General features: G+C 44.1%; 1 pseudogene; it reads right to left on the bottom strand.

The window, feature by feature from the left end:
* Positions 1–439: 439 nt before the first annotated feature.
* On the bottom strand, positions 440–782 carry LOC101603788 (annotated as a pseudogene).
* Between the last annotated feature and the right edge of the window lie 17839 nt (positions 783–18621).

The raw sequence follows: 18621 nt of genomic DNA, 5'->3' as shown, positions 1-18621 counted from the left end.
GGTGAGACAGGAAGAGTGCTGAGACTCCTAATAACCTAGTCTAACTGAAGAAATGGGAAGCTCCAGTTTCAATGGGAAACTATCTCAGGAAAATAAGGTGAAAGAGCAATAGAGGAGGCACCCAACATCTTGCTCTTATCTCTGTACATGTGTGCACAGATCTGCTCACAAACATGCATATACCACATATAGACCACACATACCACACACACACCAAGGAAAGGAGGGAGGCAGGGCAGGGCGGGGGAGAGAAAAAATAGTTTTGTTTTAGGTTTGGAGACTGAAAGACCAAAACTAGGCAGCTCCATGTATTTCAACTCTGGTGGCCCCTTGGCTACGTCACAACAGAGCAGAAAACCAGAGGGAAACAGCCGTGTGTGAGGGACGTCCTGATGAGAACCAGGAAGTCAGAGAGTGGGAGAGACCAGACTTGCTGTTTTTAGAACAACTCATTCTCAGGTTGGAGAAATGGCTTAGTAGTTAGTGCATGTTGGATAAATTCCATTTCTTCTTGAGATACAAGTTTTCTTCTGTATTTCTGAGGTAATGTTTTTAATTATGTTTGCCGTGTCTGATGGACCCTGATGCAGCAGCAAATCTTGGGCTTTACTTCCTTTACAGTGCTGTGAAATTGTAGAGTGAGGCAGGAGCCCTGCTGAACTCACAGCTTCTGAGGCACTGAGTTTAGGATTGTCTCCTCCATTAGGGAACCTTGGCAATGGAGCATGTGGCTTCACTACTGGAACCACCTTGCTGGCCGATGCCATCTTGCTGCCCATCATGATCCCTGAGAAGGTCTGTGGAATTTTATTTTGTCATTTGTGAATGGTCTATCTCAAATATTCTTATCAATTATACTAACAACTGTATAATAAAATATATGATTAAATTATATTAATCTAAAATTTTTCATTCAAATCTGAAAACTTTTATAAATGTATACAATAGTATACTTAGTTGTACATTGAGCTCATGAAGCAAAATTGATATTACAGCACTTTCTCACTCATGCATAATGAATTACACTATGTGAAAAATAACTGTGTATGTATCCTTGAGTGAGATGAAGTCATTTCAGGAAAGAAATTCACTATATACCAGTGACACCATGTAATTTATATATTCTATGTAGTCACCTCTCAGTGTCTACAGGGGGTTGGTGCTGGGATTCCTCTCATATGTCCAAATGCACACACACTCAAGTCCTTTATATAAAGTGGTATAGTATTTGCATAGAACCTATACAATCCACTTGCAAATGTTAAGTCATCTCTGTGTTATATATAATCCTTGCTGCTGCATTTTACTGTGGGACAATGACAAGAAAATGGATTGCACACATGTAATAAATGTGCAGTCTTCTGACTATTTTCTATCCAATAGTTGGTTGGATCCATGAATGATGCATTAGTTTTTTTTTAATTGCTGTGACAAAATACCTAATAAAAGCAACTGAAGACAAAAGGTTTAAGGGTACAGTCCATTGTGTCAAGGACGTTGTGGTGACAGAGGGTAAGGTAGCTAGTTACATGACACCTACAGTCAAGAAGCAGAGAGAGGTAAATGGTGCTCAGCTCTCTTTTTCCTTTTTATTTAGTTTGGAAGCCGTATCCATGAGATGGTGCCTCCTATATTCAGGGCGGGTCTTCCCTCCTTAGCTACACCTCTCTGGTAACACACTCACAGGCATGACCAGAGGCGTGTCTCCTAGGTGAGTTCTAGTTAACAAGAAAGATGAGCCATCACAGAGAGGAAACCCAGTGACGGAAACAAGTAGTATTCCTAAATAATAAAGCTGAATAAAACAACTTATAAATGAAAGAATATAGCAACTGATGGAGTGTGACCCTGGTAACGGTTGCTTTCTTTTTGCTTGCTCCTCTGTGGGTCAGTCACTGGGTGGACTGATCTGCCAGATCATGAAAATGCTCCAAGGCCCCCTGAAGAGGTGCATGTGGCAACAAATGAAGCTGTGAGCGCCCAGGCAGCTGGATGGGCTGTGAGGCAGATCCCCAAGCTCGCTCAGGCACATGATGCTCGCCACAGGTAGAAGCCCTGCTGGGGCCTTGGCTCCCATCTCAGGAGGGATGCTGTACTAGTCCCACCCAGCTCAGTGACACCCAGATTCAGCCCTCAGAAGCTGTAAGAGATAATAGACACTGTTTCCAGCTGCTCGGCTTGGGAGTCATTTGCCACACAACAAGAAGTAGCTAATAAACCCCTTCCCTTCTGCCTTCTTTATTATTTGCTTGACATCATTCCACCCACCCAGGGAAAGTCTATTCCATTACAAGAGAATGAATTCAAGCTTTTCCTGCACAGTAGAGTGGGGCCCCTCCTCCTATTGGGTTTACCAACAGCCTCACTTTCTTCTAGTCACACACAGCTCCCTGGGCTCCTCATAGCTGCAGGCTGGAAGCTGCTCTTGACATTAGCCATCCTCCAAAGACACAAAGGTTCTCCACTGGCTGCAGTGAGCACCGGGACCTGCTGGTCCCCCTGACCATTACCCAGGCCCAGGAATCTACTGAATTTTGTGTTTTGTGCATGTGTTGTCTGCTCTGAGATAGAACATCTAGAGGCTTTTGAAGTGATTATCAATTACCAAATTCTGCATATGTGCTCCTAAAAAGGAAGGTTTTGTGGTCAAATAAGACTGGGGTATGCAGCTAGCATGTCCCACTTTCTGAAGGATTATGTTAGCATCTTAAGGACCTGAGAAATTCCACAGTAAAGAATGCAGTTTAATCTGCTTAAACCGGAATTTTCCAAATTTGTGTAACCACATAGCTATTTTTCCACAAACTCTCTATAAATAGGTCTGGTTGTAAATAGCCCTGTGTGTTTCACACTGTGAGCTGGGGACTGTGCCACTGACAACACAGGTCCAGTCACACACCCTTGGTGGCCAGGTGCAGGGTCCAGAGGAAGGACAGGGAGTGGGGTTCCCCTTGTAATCAGGAGCCTCAGAGTGGAGGGGCTTGAGAAACAGATGCCTGGAGAGCTTGGAAAGGGCTCTTCAGAAAGAGGCCTTGCTAGCTGTCACAGCGATTCCCACAGGCCCGCTTACCATTCATGTATTCCTTTTGTTCTTTTTCACTCATTCATTTGACATCCACCTAATCTATGGCACACATCCTGCCTGCCCACAGCGAGGGAGACGAGTGGTTCAGGCCCTGCATCCCCCCCCCATCCCTGCACCTCCCCTCCACACTTACACCTCTGGGCCTGGGAAAGCCTCTGGGAGTAAGTGGCTTAGGAGCCACGTAGAGTGTGAGCCACAGGCAGCTGGGTGGGAAAAGCTCAGAGGATGTCCTGCAGCAGGAGGAGTCCAGAGCTCAGGGGCATGGGAGGGACCAGGCCAGCTAGTGGAGGCAAGGAACTGAACAAAGGCTGCGCTGGAGACCAGCCACGGGGCACGGGGCCCCCCACCCCGTTCCCTGCTGTGGGAGCTGGGCTCGGTTGTTTTATCCGCTGTAGGGCTCCCTGAAGTGGGCTTACTAGAGCTCCGCAAGTGGGACAGAGGGAGTGTGCTCTGATAGGATGGCAGATGGAACACCAGGGGCTGGGTGGTTATAAGCCCCAGCGCCCATGGCGTGGGTGACTCCTACACCAGAAGTTGCAGCCCAGTTGCAGAGCCGACAGTGTCCTACAACACCAGCTTTGCCAACAGGATTCTGTGGGGGCCACAGTGGCCTGAATTCTGAATTTTGTTCCACACAACTTTGAAAGTGAAATTCTTACCCCCCCCCCCCCCCGTGTAATATTAGCAAGTGGGACCTTTGATGGAGCAGAGCCACCATGATTAGGACAGTGCCCTAAAGAGACTCCCACCCTTCATCCTTTCACCACCTGAGGACAGAGGGAGAGACACGTCTACAAACCACAAACCCTGCAGTAGACTCCAAACCTGCAGTGCCTTGATCCTGTTCTTCCAGCCTCGGAAGTATGGAGGATAAATTCCTGCTGCCTGCAAATCACCCAGTTTGAAACAAGGCTTCACAGGCAAGCACCTTAACCACTAAGCCATCTCTCCATGCCCTTAAGCACTTTTTGTTCTAATGGGACCCAGCCCCACAAAGTTGGGTCTCTGTTGTTGGGTTGTTTCCTTTTGAGTGTGGACGCAGAGGGCTCATGGGAAATAGGGTACTGGTTGGTGTCCTGTGTTATCACAGTCATTTGATTATCACCTGTGGTTGCTCAGGAAGAGACATTTGGTAAAGGTAAATTGCCACTGCATTTAACCCTTAAGGGAAAACCATAGGTAGATGATCTCTGACTTCCCTGAAAAGATTACAGAAAGGAAGATGAAAAGACAAAGATGCCAGAGTGGAAGAGACAGACTCTGAGGATATTCAACACCTACCAAAACAGAGATACAGAGGTTCCTAAGAGTTCATCACTGAAGTAGACTTAAGACTCAACCACTATAGTCATAGATATTTGCGGAAGAGGGAATGGAAAGATTGTAAGAGCCACAGATTGAGACATCATGCCCAGAGGCATTCTTTCCCCCCCCAAAAATAACTGACTACTGCTTCCACAGTGCGTAAACTGCAACCCCATAGGGAATACCTGCAACCCCACTGAGGAGGGTCTCCAGTTGAATGGGGACATGGACAAGGGAATAGAGGGTACCAATACACAATGTATCCATACAAAATATATTGTTAACAATAATAATAAAAATTAAAACATGAAAGAAAAGATAAAGATGGTGATGATAAAAACGGCAACAATGAAAAGGAAGAGAAGGAAAAGAAAATAAAGGGAGGAGGAGGAAAGCTGGACAAAGTGGATTATATGGGTACCAGGAATTTCTGTGTGAGAGATTCATTGAGAGACTACAAAGTAAAGCACAGCAGAGAGGAAATATTTATAGCATACGCATTTGACAAAGGACTGATGTCCACAGTGGATAAAGAGGTGATGGAAGTCCGTAGGGAAATGGCAGATGGGCTGAGGCACAGTTTAATGTTGCAGCACTTGCCTAGCATTCAGGAAGCCTTAGAATTGATCCCCAGCAACAAAAGATAGCAGATAGCACAACAGTGGAAAAAACTGCTAAAGTACATGAATGGGTACTCCACAAGAGCATCTCCCAGTGGCCAAGAAACCCGTGAGAAAGTGTTCAGCCTCCTTATCATCAAGGAAACACAGACTAAAACTACAACGAATGGAAGCCTTAATGAGAGGAATCTTTACACTCACCATAGAGGTTAATGAGAGAATATGTGGCAACAACAACTGCTGGCAAGAATATGGAGAAATGAAATCCTTATATGTGGCTAGCCAGAAGGTAAAATGGTAGAAAAACTGGAAAACAACCTAGTATGGTCTAAAAAGTTTAGAATTTTTTTTAAAGGAAACAATTTATTTTTGTCAGTTATGGGCATAGTATGTAAATGGCACATGTTGGTACCATCTTTACCCTCATCCCTGCCCCCACCCTCCAAAGGAACCCTCCTCAGTGGGGATGCCACTTATCCCCATAGGGATTATGGACCGTGCATTGTGGGGGCAGCATCGATTATTGGGAAGAGGCAATGTCTCTATGCATAATGCCACAACTTGTGTCTCTAACAATCTGTCTGCCCCCTCTTCTGTGAATTTCCCTGAGCCACATTAGGCTCATTTTAGGTTTACTTCAGTAATAGGCTCTTAGGAGCCTCTGTATCTCTGGTTTGGTTGTAGTTGAGTGTCCTCAGTGTCTATCTCCATCACTCTTGTGCTGATATCAGGTTCAATGAGAAAGCAGCAATCTTGCTCATTTCCCCAATTCCTGTATGGTTTCAGTTGGGGCCCTGACAAAGTATGATAGGCCATTTCTCTTCTCAGGTCCTGCTTCCATCTGAGAAAAGAGAAGCAGATTCTCCAATGAAGAGTGATGTCAGCACAGTTTAAATGGGATAACCATTGTTAGTTTAGAAAGGATTTAATGGGTGTAGACCCTCTTGTAGCCAAGATTGGTGGGAGCTTGATATTGGACAGTAAGCTTGTTATCTGGATATGATTCTGACTTGTTTCCCACTTCCAGCTATGGATTCCTTTCCATTGAGTGGATCTGTGAACCAATCCAAGGGCAGTTGGTTTCCCACCATGGCTGTGTGCCAATATTGCACTTGTGTGAGCATCACACCAGGTTGCTTGCTTCTGAGTAGCTTAGACCATGAGTTGCTTGGACAGATGTTGGTCATTTTCCCCCTGTCACTCATGTAGGACCTTCTAGCACTAGACAGGCTGTCTGGGGACTGACTCTCTTCCAGATTCCAGTCAGGTCTCTCCATGTTCCTTACCAACAGCATATGGTGTCTTTGGCAGTAGGGTCTTACCATTAACCTTTGGTGGGTCATCAAGTGCTTTAACAGAAGTCTGTCTTCTTTTGGAAAACTTTGTAGGCCTCTCTGATTAACAGCTCACTGTGGGTATTAACTGCATCCTGGTACTGGGAGTTACAGGCCAGCAACAAGGGAAAAGAAAGAAGAAAAATAAAAAAGAAAGAAAGAAAAGAAACAAGAGAAATTTAAAGTTAGGCTTCATCTCACCCTCTCCAGGGCCCTTCAATTCAGGTGTTCCCTCTAAGGTCCTGATAAGGACCTTTTATTCTGTCTTCCAGGATATAGGATTTTGTGATACCAGTTCCATTTGTGTTCACTTTTGTGTACCTCCACCCTTACCCTCCCCTCAAGCCCTACCTTCCCTATTGCCCAGTCCTTGAGATGGTTATTAGGTATGCCAGCATCTTGGGCTGAACCAGGTTAGGAGCCACAGATGAGTGAGACCATGCAGCAACTGTCTTTCTGTGATTGGGTGAGTTCACTGAATATGATCTGTTCCAAGTTCCACCATCTTTCTAAAAATTTCATTGTGTCATTTCTTTCTGACTGCTGAGTAGAATTCCATAATGTAGCTATTACCACATCTTGGTTATCCATTCATCCAATGATGGACATCTGGGTTGATTCCAGTTCTTACCTTTTATGAATTGAGCAGCTATGAACGTAGTTGAGCAAATATCTCTGAACTGATGCATGGAACTTTTAGGGTGAATGCCCAATAAGGGAATAACTGGGTCTATTGGTAACACTATAGTCAACCTTTATTGGCGTCTCCATATTGCTTTCCACAGTGGTTGTACCAGCTTACATTCCCACCAACAGGGAATGAGGATTCCTAGTTCTCCACATCCTCACCAACATTTGATTTCATTTGATTTTTTAATGTTTGCTATCTGTGGTGGTTTGATTCAGGTGTCCCCCATAAACTCAAGTTATTCTGAATACTAGTTCTGAGCTGATGAAAGTTTGGGAATTAATGCCTCCTGGAGGGAGTGTATTATTGGGGACAGGCTTATGGGTATTATAGCCAGTTTCCCCTTGCCAGGTTTTGCCACACTCTCTTGTTGCTATTGTCTACCTTATGTTGACCGGGGATGATGTCCACCCTCTGCTCATGTCATTGTTTTCCCCTGCCATCATGGAGCTTCCCCACGAGTCTGTAAGTCAAAATAAAGCCTTTTTTCCCCACAAGCTGCTCTTGGTCAGGTGATTTCTGCCAGCAATGCGAACCTGGCTATGACAGCAAAATTTTTACCAAGGACTGGGATTGCTGCTAGACACCTGACTATGTGGCTTTGGCCTTTTGGAGCTGATTTTCAAGAGGAATGTGGAAAGATTTGAAACCTTGGCCTAAGTGATGCCTTGCAGTGCTGTAAGTACAGCCTGATGGACTATTCTGGTCAGAGTTGAAAGACCTGAATGCAGTAAGAATTATGGTTTGTGAGGGTTAGAAAGAGCTTTGCCTGGACTGGGCTACAAGCACTTTGTGTGAGAGGTTTGCTGTTATAACCAGGTCCTGAGAAGTTGTGCAGGGTTGCATTGCATAGAAATGGACTGGTGTGTGTAGAGGGATATGGCACAGAAAAAAAAAAAATGAAATCTTTGGGTGAAACTTCTGCCCATTCAGCTGCAATTATATGAGATTACAACCTTTGAGACTGGGCCAGCTGACCTGCACTAGGGTAACAGCAACAATGTAGACTCTTTTGAAGGGGCCTGAGTGCTCATGGAGTGTCCTTTTCTTCAAAGTCTTCTTTATTTCCCCCCTAGATTAACAAATTGGCACCCAACCTACCTAACCTGGTATTGTAGAATATAAGAAATGCAGGAAAGAGAGGGTCATTGAGTTTGCAACATGGTCTTGTGTTTTTGAAATGGCCATGGGTAGTGTGAAGCAGGTTTGCCTGCATGAAGACCTGATGGAGCCCTGAGGATGAACCACGGGTTGCAGTGGAGACTGAGTGGAGATACAGGGACCATGAGATGACTACTAAGGAAAGCTGGGGGTCCCTGTTGGGATGAAGCTTTCCAGGACTGTGTGTAGTCTAGCTGGAGGGGCAGAATTGGAACTCTGGAGACTTGTTGCTGCTTAGAATTATCAGACTTGGAGACATTTTACTGACTAGAGTTGTTGGACTTGGAAATACAGAGTTTGTTTGCCCTGTTTAAATATTGTATTAGCTGAATATTTCTTTGCTATACCCAGTACCATCTTTTGCAGTGTGAGTGTTTATTCTGTGCCATTATGGGTTTTGGGGGAATTTTTGTTATTATGGCTCAGTTATAAAACCTTGGATTATGGACATGTTTGAACATCACTAGGGTTGATAAAAACTATGGGGGCTTTTTAAAATTAAACTGAATGCATTGTATTTTATATTATGTATGGATATCAGCATATGGGGGCCAGGGACAGAATGTCGTTTTTTAACTCAGGTGACCCCCATAAACTTAGGTATTCTGAATGCTAGGTTTCCAGCTGATGGAGATTTGGGAATTAATGTCTCTTGGAGGTAGTGTATTGTTGGAGGTGGACATATGGGCATTATAGCCAGTTTCCCATTGCCAGTGTTTGGCACACGTTCCTGTTGTCCATCTGATGTTGGCCAGGAGGTGATGTCTAACTTCTGCTCATGCCATCATTTCCCCCTGCCATTGTGGAGCTTCCCCTCCAGTCTGTAAGCCAAAATAAACCCCTTTTTCCCCCAATAGCTGCTCTTGGTCGGGTGATTTCTGCCAGCAATGTGAACCTGACTACAGCACTATCCTTACTGGGGTAAGGTGGAATCTCTTAGTTTTTTTAATTTGCATTTCCCTGATGGTTAGGCATGTTGAATACTTTCTTAAGTGTGTGTTTGCCATTTGTATTTCTTCCTCTGAGAACTCCCTGTCCAGTTCTCTGCTGCACTTTGTGAGTGGGTTGTTTGATTTTTTTTTTTATCACTTAGGTTTTTGAGTTCTTTGTAGATTCTAGAAATTAGGCCTTTGTCAGTTGTATAGCTGACAAAAATTTTCTCCCATTTTGTGGGTAGTCTATTGGCCCTACTAATGGTATATTTGTCTGTGAAAAAACTTTTCAGCTTCATGAGATCCCAATGGATGAGTGATTGTTTAAGTTCCTGAACTACTAGGGTTTTGTTAAGGAAGTCTTTTCCCATTCCTATATCATGGAAAGTTCCTCCTATTTTTAGTTCCAGTTGTACAAGAGAAACAAGGTTTTTTTTATTTATTTTATTTGTTTGAGAGAGAGAGGTGGGGGAGGAGGGGCCGGAGAAGATGTGCACAGCAGGGCCTTCAGCCACTGAAATGAACTCCAGATGCACATGCCACCTTGGGCATCTGGCTTATGTGGGTCCTGGGGAGTCCAACCTGGGTCATTTGGCTCTGCAGGCAAGCACCTTAACTGCTAAGCCATCCCTCCAGCCCAAGTTTAGAAATTTTGATCATCAGTTTTGCTTCTAGGTTTACATCCAAATAGTGATCATTCATATAAGACTTAAAGTGAAACAACTGCATAAAATGAAGTGTGTATTCAGAGCATGGTTATAAAGCCACACTGTGGAATATTATTTTGCTGTAAAAAGAAGTAAAAGAAACTCATGGTCATGATAAGAATCCACATATTGGGCTGGAGAGATGGCTTAGCGGTTAAGCGCTTGCCTATGAAGCCTAAGGACCGCGGTTCAAGGCTCGGTTCCCCAGGTCCCACGTTAGCCAGATGCACAAGGGGGCGCACGCGTCTGGAGTTCGTTTGCAGAGGCTGGAAGCCCTGGCACGCCCATTCTCTCTCTCTCCCTCTATCTGTCTTTCTCTCTGTGTCTGTCGCTCTCAAATAAATAAATTAATTAATTAAAAAAAAAAAGAATCCACATATTACCTGATTCCATTAATGTGAAATACCCAGAATGGAGACTTTTATAGGAGATTGAAAGTAGATTTATAGTTGTCAGATGCTGGGAACAGAGGAGGAGGGAGAGAAAGGATGCTGGAGTTTCTTTGAGGGTGATGAAAACATTCTAAAGGTAAGGTAACTTGCAGTAAGACATGTTGTACCCCATCTCTAATAGCTCTAATTCTACAATAAGCAACCATAAATGTTAGGATGGTGATTTTCAATTCTAAAATATATATATGGATGACTATGACTAAGGGTCGCTTAGCTCAAAAGACTTCTGTATACTGGGAACAATGGTGAGTCTCTTCTAACTTGTGCCAGGACATCATTATACTCTAGTCATAAAGAAGGTTTGCTACTAAATAAGTCCTGAGGCTAAAGGTAAGTTGTGCAGCCCCTAATGGTACTCAGCGACTCTATGGTACCCATCTTTGGCCCTGACTACCCTCAGGACAGATTTTAAAAAATACACTCTGGAAGCCTATTATATAAAATATGATATATTCACCATTATCAAGGCTAAATGTTGTTTATATATTCCTGATAACTCTGCTAATATGCATCTGTTTTACAAGCTATTCAGGAACATATTCAGCCATGTCAGACTCTACTGTGCCATTCAGTGAACAAATCTAGAAAGTCTCACCAGCTTATGCTCTGATGATCCTGAGACAATCCAAGTCCATCTACCTGGGTTCTCTCAAATGCTCCCCTGGGCTTAGATGCTCACAAGAAGGGAAACCCTGAAGGTGACCAGTTTGCTGTATGCTCACTTCTCATTAACACCTTGCTTTTATTGTTTCTTCCCAACATTTTCTTCCAGGACTATCTTCCTGAACTCCATCAATACACTTTCAAGGACCTTTAGAATAGTTCCCTTCTCTGGAAGAGATGATGTAACTGCCACATTTCAACACCCCCATTCATCTAGAAGCAATAAAAGACTGACCAGTCATCATCCTCTTTCCTGTAACAGCAGTTATGAGTGTCTTCTCAGGAAAGGAGGGAATGAGAGGGAGTCAGGTAGCTCTTTTAGGAAGTTAGGGTGACCTCTGAAAGTAAAAAGGAAGGATGGTCTGCACTTGCTAGAAATCCAATGATGATCTGACTTATCTCTTGTCTTGTTCCCTAGACCTGGTTTTCCACAAACAACCTGTAGGAGGTAGGTGTTTTCTAGGATTTAAACATTATGGTTTGTCAAGTTCAGCACCCCAGAACTTGGTGTCATGGCTAGCCTCTTCCTAAAACAGCCCCTACCCGTAACCAGCCATCTGTCTCTTTAGCCCACCTGAGCCAGAAGGTAGAGCCTACCACCATAAGGTTATAAATACATTTATGAGCAGAGGGCACACTCTCTGAGCTACCTGACCACTTGCAAACCTCTAGCTGCTAGTGAGTTTTCCCTTGGGTTGGCCCAGGCTCAGCAGGGCTGAGCTGAGGGGAGAGCCCCCTAGCCCTTACTCTCCACATGGGCTCTTTACCTCCTCCAGCTCCCCACATAGCAGGAGCATTCTGAACATTTTTTCTGTCCTTTCAGTTTTTCCAGGCCCTCCACATGGGCTCTCAAGGCATGTGGGTGTCTTTACTTGGTTCTGTTCTCCCCTAACTGTACTTCCCTTGATAAATATAATAATTTTTTAAAATATAAAAGAAATTGAGTTGTACTCATGTGAATGAATTATATCTCAATAAAGCTGTTAACCAAAAGCAAAAAGAGAAGGAAAAGGAAGAGGAGAGGGAGAGGAAGGATGTGAGAGAGGGAAAAGCTGAGGAAGAAAGGAAAGGAGAGAAGGTTAGGAAGAGAAGGGAGAGAAGGAGATAGGAATGGCAGCAGGCTGGCTGCAATACAGTATCACCAGCCACCAGCACAAAGGCTAAAATGAAGAGGTGAGTTCCAAGTTTGCTGAGAATCAGAGAACCAAGAGCTCACGCATCACTGAGGGGACACAACCTGACATGGCCCCTTTGAGAAATGAAGCTGAACATTCAAAGTCTGCTTGTAGCTCCACCTAGCAGAGATGCATCTTGTGTTCACTGAAAGATGCCATAGAATGATCACAGCATCACTGTCATAGCCAGAACTCTAGAAATTGCCCAAGCAGCTACCAATAAAAGAATAAGCACACACTTCAGTCTTCACAAGTGGAACCTTGGCAGCAGTTAGTGTGCAACTCCACACACATGGAAGTTGTGAAAGAAGCCAGGCCTACATATGAGAACATTCATGCAAAATTCAATCAGCAAACCGCTACTTCTTCTAGGATCAAGGGAGTGACCACTTTGGGTGCAGATAGGTCTTGGGGGGACGCAGGGGAAGGTCTAATGGCTATGACCTGCTTCTTGACCTAGATGCTGTAACGTAGACGTGTGCCTGGCTATGTTCTGGTGAATCACAGCCAGGAGTCCTACAGGAGTCTTGAGGGCTTGGGTCCAGGACCCTTGAGAATTCTAAAACTTTCAGATGCCCAAGTCTCTTATATAAAGTGGGCTATATTTGCAGATATCCTTTGTACACCTTCCTACATAATGAAGATAATCCCTGGATGACTTATGATTCCTAACACAATATGAACACCATGCCAATAGTTGTCACAGTGAATTATTTAGGCAATAATGACAAGAAAAAGTGTGTCCTATTCAGTACAGATGTAATTAAAAAACATTTGTAGTCCATAGAATTGGTGGATACAAAGAGATTGCTGTACTTTTTATTGTTTATGTTGTCATTCAATTAAAGGTTTACCAAATATAATATAGGGGAAATAGTGGGAATACTTAATGCACATATACAAGCAAGGCAGACTGCATCAGCAGCTAGTGTGGTAGTTTGAATGTATGTCACCCAATATACTTAAATGTCTTATTAAAGCTGTAACTTGGATTTCCATCCACCTGGCTGGAAGAGGCATCACTGGGGGTAGATTCTGGGGTTCAGCCTTCAGGTGTTACTGGGGAAGAATCTGAAGTCTATCCTAAGGTATGCAGAGTGCTTGAGCTCTGCCCGGAGTTCACAGACTATGCTTGCTTTTGGTGGTGGTACTGGTGGTGGTTATCTCTCTCTCTGTCTCTTTCTCTGTGTAACTGTGAAAGGAGCTCATCTTCTTCCCCCATTATGGAACTTCCCCTGGATCTGAAAGCCTGAAATAAATCCTTTCTTCCCATAAACTGTGTCTAGTCTTGAAGTTCATCCTAGCAATGTGAAGCTGACTACAATAGCTAGTTTTCATTTCTATGACTTGGTTGGAGATGCATCTGTGCTGACAGCATCCCAATGCCTGACTGCTGCCCATGGAAGGCTTCCTTTGCCCTCCACCAGATCTTAGCTAAAGGGGGCTCTCTCCTTGGTGGGATTGATCACAGACATTTCCAGAGTCTGTCTCCTTTCTGCTGTTGTCAGGTCTTCTGATTGAACACCTAGAGACTCCTGAGAATTCTAGACAAGCCCAGGCAGGGAATCAGCATCCCAGGGTAAAGGATGTACCTTCTTTGTGGCTGGTTGCGAATGGAAATGCCCCAGGATGGCCAGGTGTGGGTGTACACAAGAGTCACCAGCCTTTCTGGGGATGTAGACCTTCAAAACAGCTCCATACTTCAGAGCCAGGAAGCAGAATCTTGGCCAGGAGACTGTTTAGAAGCCCTCCAACACACATCTTTTTATTGATGCATTCAAATATCTGGCCACCTGTTTCTGCCTCAGAGATAACGTTGGCTCCACCAATTCTCACTTTCCTTTGCTTAGGGAAACTTATTTTTTTTTTCTTTTGGTTTTGAGTATGTTGGCAATGAATCACAGGTGAGATGGCCTTGACAAAAGAAATTCACTTTCGTGCTCTAGAGACTGGCAGCCAGTAGAATTCAAGGTATCAGCAAAGCTGGTTTCTGGCAAGTTCTCTACTTGGCATGTATTTGGCTCTCTTATGTGTTTTCCCTCTGGCATGTCCTCAGTGTCTATGCCTGTCCTCACCTCTTTTTGGAACTCTGGTCACATTGGATCTGAGCTCATGACATCATTTTAACTTCATTACCTGTTTAATATCCTTATCTCCAAACATGGTCATATTCTGAGGTCATGGAAGGTAAGGCTTTATACTATGGAATTTGGGAAACACAATTCCTTCAATAATAACCAACAACTTCTCATGGTGGGAATACTGTGCTGTCCAGAAGAGTGGGACAAAGCTGTGAGGGAGGGTGATGGGCAGAGTGCCACAGCAATGGGCACCTGGAGAGTGGGCAAGGGGGCCTTGTGTGGCTCCATAGGAAAGAGCTGGGAAAGGGCACTGGGGTTGGTAGGAGAGGTGGGATGCTGGATGCTACTTGCTACTGCAAACAGCCTCAGGAATTGCACAAAGGGGTCCCACCTCCCTGCATGTTCCCAAGATTCTGAGCAGGTAGAGAGGAGATAAGGAAGTACATGGGGCAGTATGAGGGACACGTTACTCTGGTGGGTGGGGATGAGCTGAGGATGCCTTCTCTAACTGGCAGTCTGCTGTGCCACCAAGTCCTAAGAGTCCATAGCTATATAAGCTTGGGAGGGATCAAGTCAGGCTGTGGTGTCATGGATAAAGACACTGGTCACTGTAAGGTTTAATACGCCACTGCATGTCTGGCTTTGCTTTGGCATCTCTGAGTTGTGTTCTCTGTAAAATGAACTGGTTGCATGGCCAGATATACTGGGTTTTAGGAGGATATAGATAGGACAAATGCTGGGATGCCTGGCTGAGGTTTGATAGCCACCAGAACAAGCCAAAGGCCCCGGTCTGCAGAAACCCTGTCACAGAGGGTCTGGGGGGAGGGCATGGGTAAAGAAGGATAGCTAGTGCAGTAGGACCACCACAGACCACAGCTCACCCCTTCACACACAGCCCCAGCCTACCATCTCATGTTTCTGAGCATAGGCACAGATAGTCATTGCAGACTCAGGAAGGGTGACTGGGGCTTAGGAGAGGAAGAAGGCAATCAGTTGTAGCCTGGGGCAAGAGGAGAGCTCATATTGGGATAGAAGACCTGTTCATGTTTCAAACAGGTTCTGAACCCTGTTTGGGATTCCCCCAGGGGAAGAGGAGACTGGAGGACAAGAGCTGGTCATGTTCAACTGACCCCTGTCTCCAGGGATAGCTGTCAGGACTTTGGTTAGAGAGGTGTTTTATGCATGTGTGTGGCATGCATATATACATGTTTGTTCATATGTATGTGGGGTACATGCATGTGTGTGCACAAACGTTTGTGGAGGCCAGAAGTAGATACTGAGTGTCTTCCTTAATCAGTCTCCACCTTATTCTTTGAGAGAGTCTGTTACTGGACCTACAGCTCCCTGATTCAGCTATCTTAGCTAGCCAATGAGACTCATGGATTCTCTGTCTCCAGCTCCCCAGCACTGGGCATACAGGCACATGCCACCATGCCTGGCATTTTACGTGGGTACTTGTATCTGAACTCAGGCTCCCATGCTTATACAAGTGATTTGCCCACTAAGCCATCTCCCCAACCCAGGGAAGAAGGTCTCAGAGATTGAGAAGCTAACCCTAAGGTGACTTTCTCCTGCATGTCGTGGAGGCCTATGAGTCACACTCCTCCTGGTTTTGGAATAGTCTTTAGGACCAGGAGAGGAATTATGTGGTGCACTGCTGCTCTGAAGGCATGAGCAGTATGGCCCCGGATGACTGTTTACTAAACAAGGTGAACACTGTGAAGTAAGAAATCTGAGGAAAATCCACAAGGTTTCAAGCTCCGCTCTGTAGCTGCCCTCTATAGACAGATGCATGTGCACTGGGTTGTGTTGCACTTTTGGAAGACAGAAACGTGCATGGGTTCCATTTCATGAAATGAATCAGGTTCCTGATTATGAGTTTGTATACATGCATTTATTTATGAGAATGTATGTGTATGTGTGTATCTGAATGCATATACATGTGTTTGTGAGTGTGCATATGTGTATCTGTTTTGTGTGTACAGAGGTGCTGAATGTGCAGTGTGTATGTGTAAGAGAGAGACCCCACATCTTCAGCACCACTTGTACTTTCCTAGGATTCAGACTTCTGAGGCAGGATGCACAGATGGGGAGATTAAGAAGATGTGAGACCAGAAAGCAGTCCTTCAAGCTAGTCTGGTGTAAGTCTTACTCCAGCTGAGAACTGATAATTTCAATACAGCTAACAAAATTTGCTGTGAAAATTGTCTACTTAGAGAAGATATTCCTCTTATTTAGAGATATGTTCAAATAATAATGTTAAAATACCCCTTTGACAATCACCTGTTCACTATAACTGTGAACAACCATCGATAAACTGGGAAACCCCAATGTGTTTCCCACATAAAAGCATCAATTATGTTCTCAAGTCTTTGATATAGGGATGTTGCTTGCCAGGTTCACATTGCTGGTAGAAATCACCCAACCAAGAGCACCTTGTGGGAAACAAAGGTTTATTTTGGCTTGTAGATTTGAGGGGATGTTCCAAGATGGCAGGGAAAATGATGACATTAGCAGAGGGTGGACATCACCCCCTAGCCAACATAAGGTGATCAATAGAAATGGGAGACTGTGCCAAACATTGGCAAGGGGAAACTGGCTATAATACCCATAACTTTGCCCCCCAACAATCTACTGCCTCCAGGAGGCATTAATTCCCTAATCTCCATCAGCTGGGAACCTAGCATTCAGAACACCTAAGTTTATGCAGGGGGGCACCTGAATCAAACCACCACAGATACTTTGTGCTGTATATTATTGATAGGAATTAAGAGTAAGTTAGCTCTATTTTATAGTCAGTTGGTCAGGATTACAGAAGACAAAAGACTATCAGAAATGACAAGTCCAGAGAGCAGCATTCAAGGTCTAAATTTCAAAAATCCCTGACTCAGCATGACTCACCAAGAAGTCAGCTGTCCACCAGCCCTTATGCCCTTGTCCATTTTATCAAGAGCCCCACTGTACATTCAAAATAGCAATCCAGTCCACCTTGACTTGATGCCTAATTTACATATTGCCCTTACACAGTCAGAGTAACCAATCTAATTCACCCTAACTTGATGCCTAATTTACATCCCTGAGGGTATAAGAGCCCCTGCTTACATTCCCCTAGTGGGTTACCTGCACAAGCCTCTTCCCAGCTTGGGAGTTTTCAGCTCTACTTTCTAAAGAATACACCCTTGCTTAACTTGCCCTTCTGCTTCTTTTACACCTGTCAGTTCTTTGCTGGCTTGGGGTGTGTCCAGCACTCTAACCCTCAAACCAAGACCAATCAGAGCTGAGAAAAGCTGTCTTTCTCAAAACCTGCAACCATCGGTGATCCTGTGTTCATGTGAATGATTCTTTCATGTGAAAAAGGAAAGAATGCCAACAAACTGTGTCTGCATTTGAGGCAACAATTTTCATAGATGACTAATAGCCTAACTAATATAGTCTCATGCAACCATTTAAACACAAGAAAATGAGTATGAATAATAAAAAAGAACTTTACAAAAAATAATTTTAAATAACAATTAATATACTTAAGACCTAAGTGTATATGACCTTCAAGTATGACCTTTCTATCTCTCACAGATGCAAACCTGCAATTTCCTGGGACTCTCACAAATAAGGCTGTAAATGAAGTTTATAGTAAAATCATGCCTTAGCTCCCTTGTGAAACCCTTGGAACCTAGTGTTTTACCTTATTAGCTGTAATCCTACCCAGTGCACCTTAGGAACCACCCTCTGGTCTCATTAGCAGAAAGGAAGGGCTAGGAAGATAGCTCAGTGAAAGGTAGTTGCTTACGAAGCCTGCTGGCCTAGGTTTGATTCCCAAACCACCCATGTAAGCCAAAGACAAAAAATGGAGGAAGTGTCTGGTATTCATTTGCAGCAGCAAGACATGTGTGCATGCATGTGCACACACACACACGCACACACACACACACACACACACACACACACACACAGTGAGAGGGAGATAAAACATTTAATTTTTATTAGAGAGAGCAAGAGAGAGGGAGGGAGGGAGAGAGATAATTGGCATACCAGGGTCTCAGCCACTGAAATTGAACTCCAGAAAACCACTCCACCTAGAGGGCATATGCAACCTTACATTTGCCTCACCTTTGTATATCTGACTTACCTGGGATCTGAAGAATCGAACACTAGTTCTTAGGCTTCACAGCCTTAACTGCTAAGCCATCTCTCCAGCCAGATAAAACTGTTTTTTTTGTTTGTTTGTTTTTGTTTTTGTTTTTAAGAAAAAGGGGAAGCATCAACTCAGAAACCCTTAGAAACAGTTCTCTTCAGCCACTCACACTAGGGTGTTGTACTGTCTTCTCCCTGAAGCCCTCTATCTTTACTAATGTCCATTCTTAAATCTGTTCAAATCTTTTTATTTATTTTTTATTTTTTATTTTTTAAATTTTTTTGTT

Source organism: Jaculus jaculus, chromosome 3 (assembly GCF_020740685.1).
Source record: "Jaculus jaculus isolate mJacJac1 chromosome 3, mJacJac1.mat.Y.cur, whole genome shotgun sequence".
Taxonomy (NCBI): Eukaryota; Metazoa; Chordata; class Mammalia; order Rodentia; family Dipodidae; genus Jaculus; species Jaculus jaculus.
Note: the sequence above shows the minus strand (reverse complement) of the source record. Positions and strands in the feature narration are given on the sequence as shown.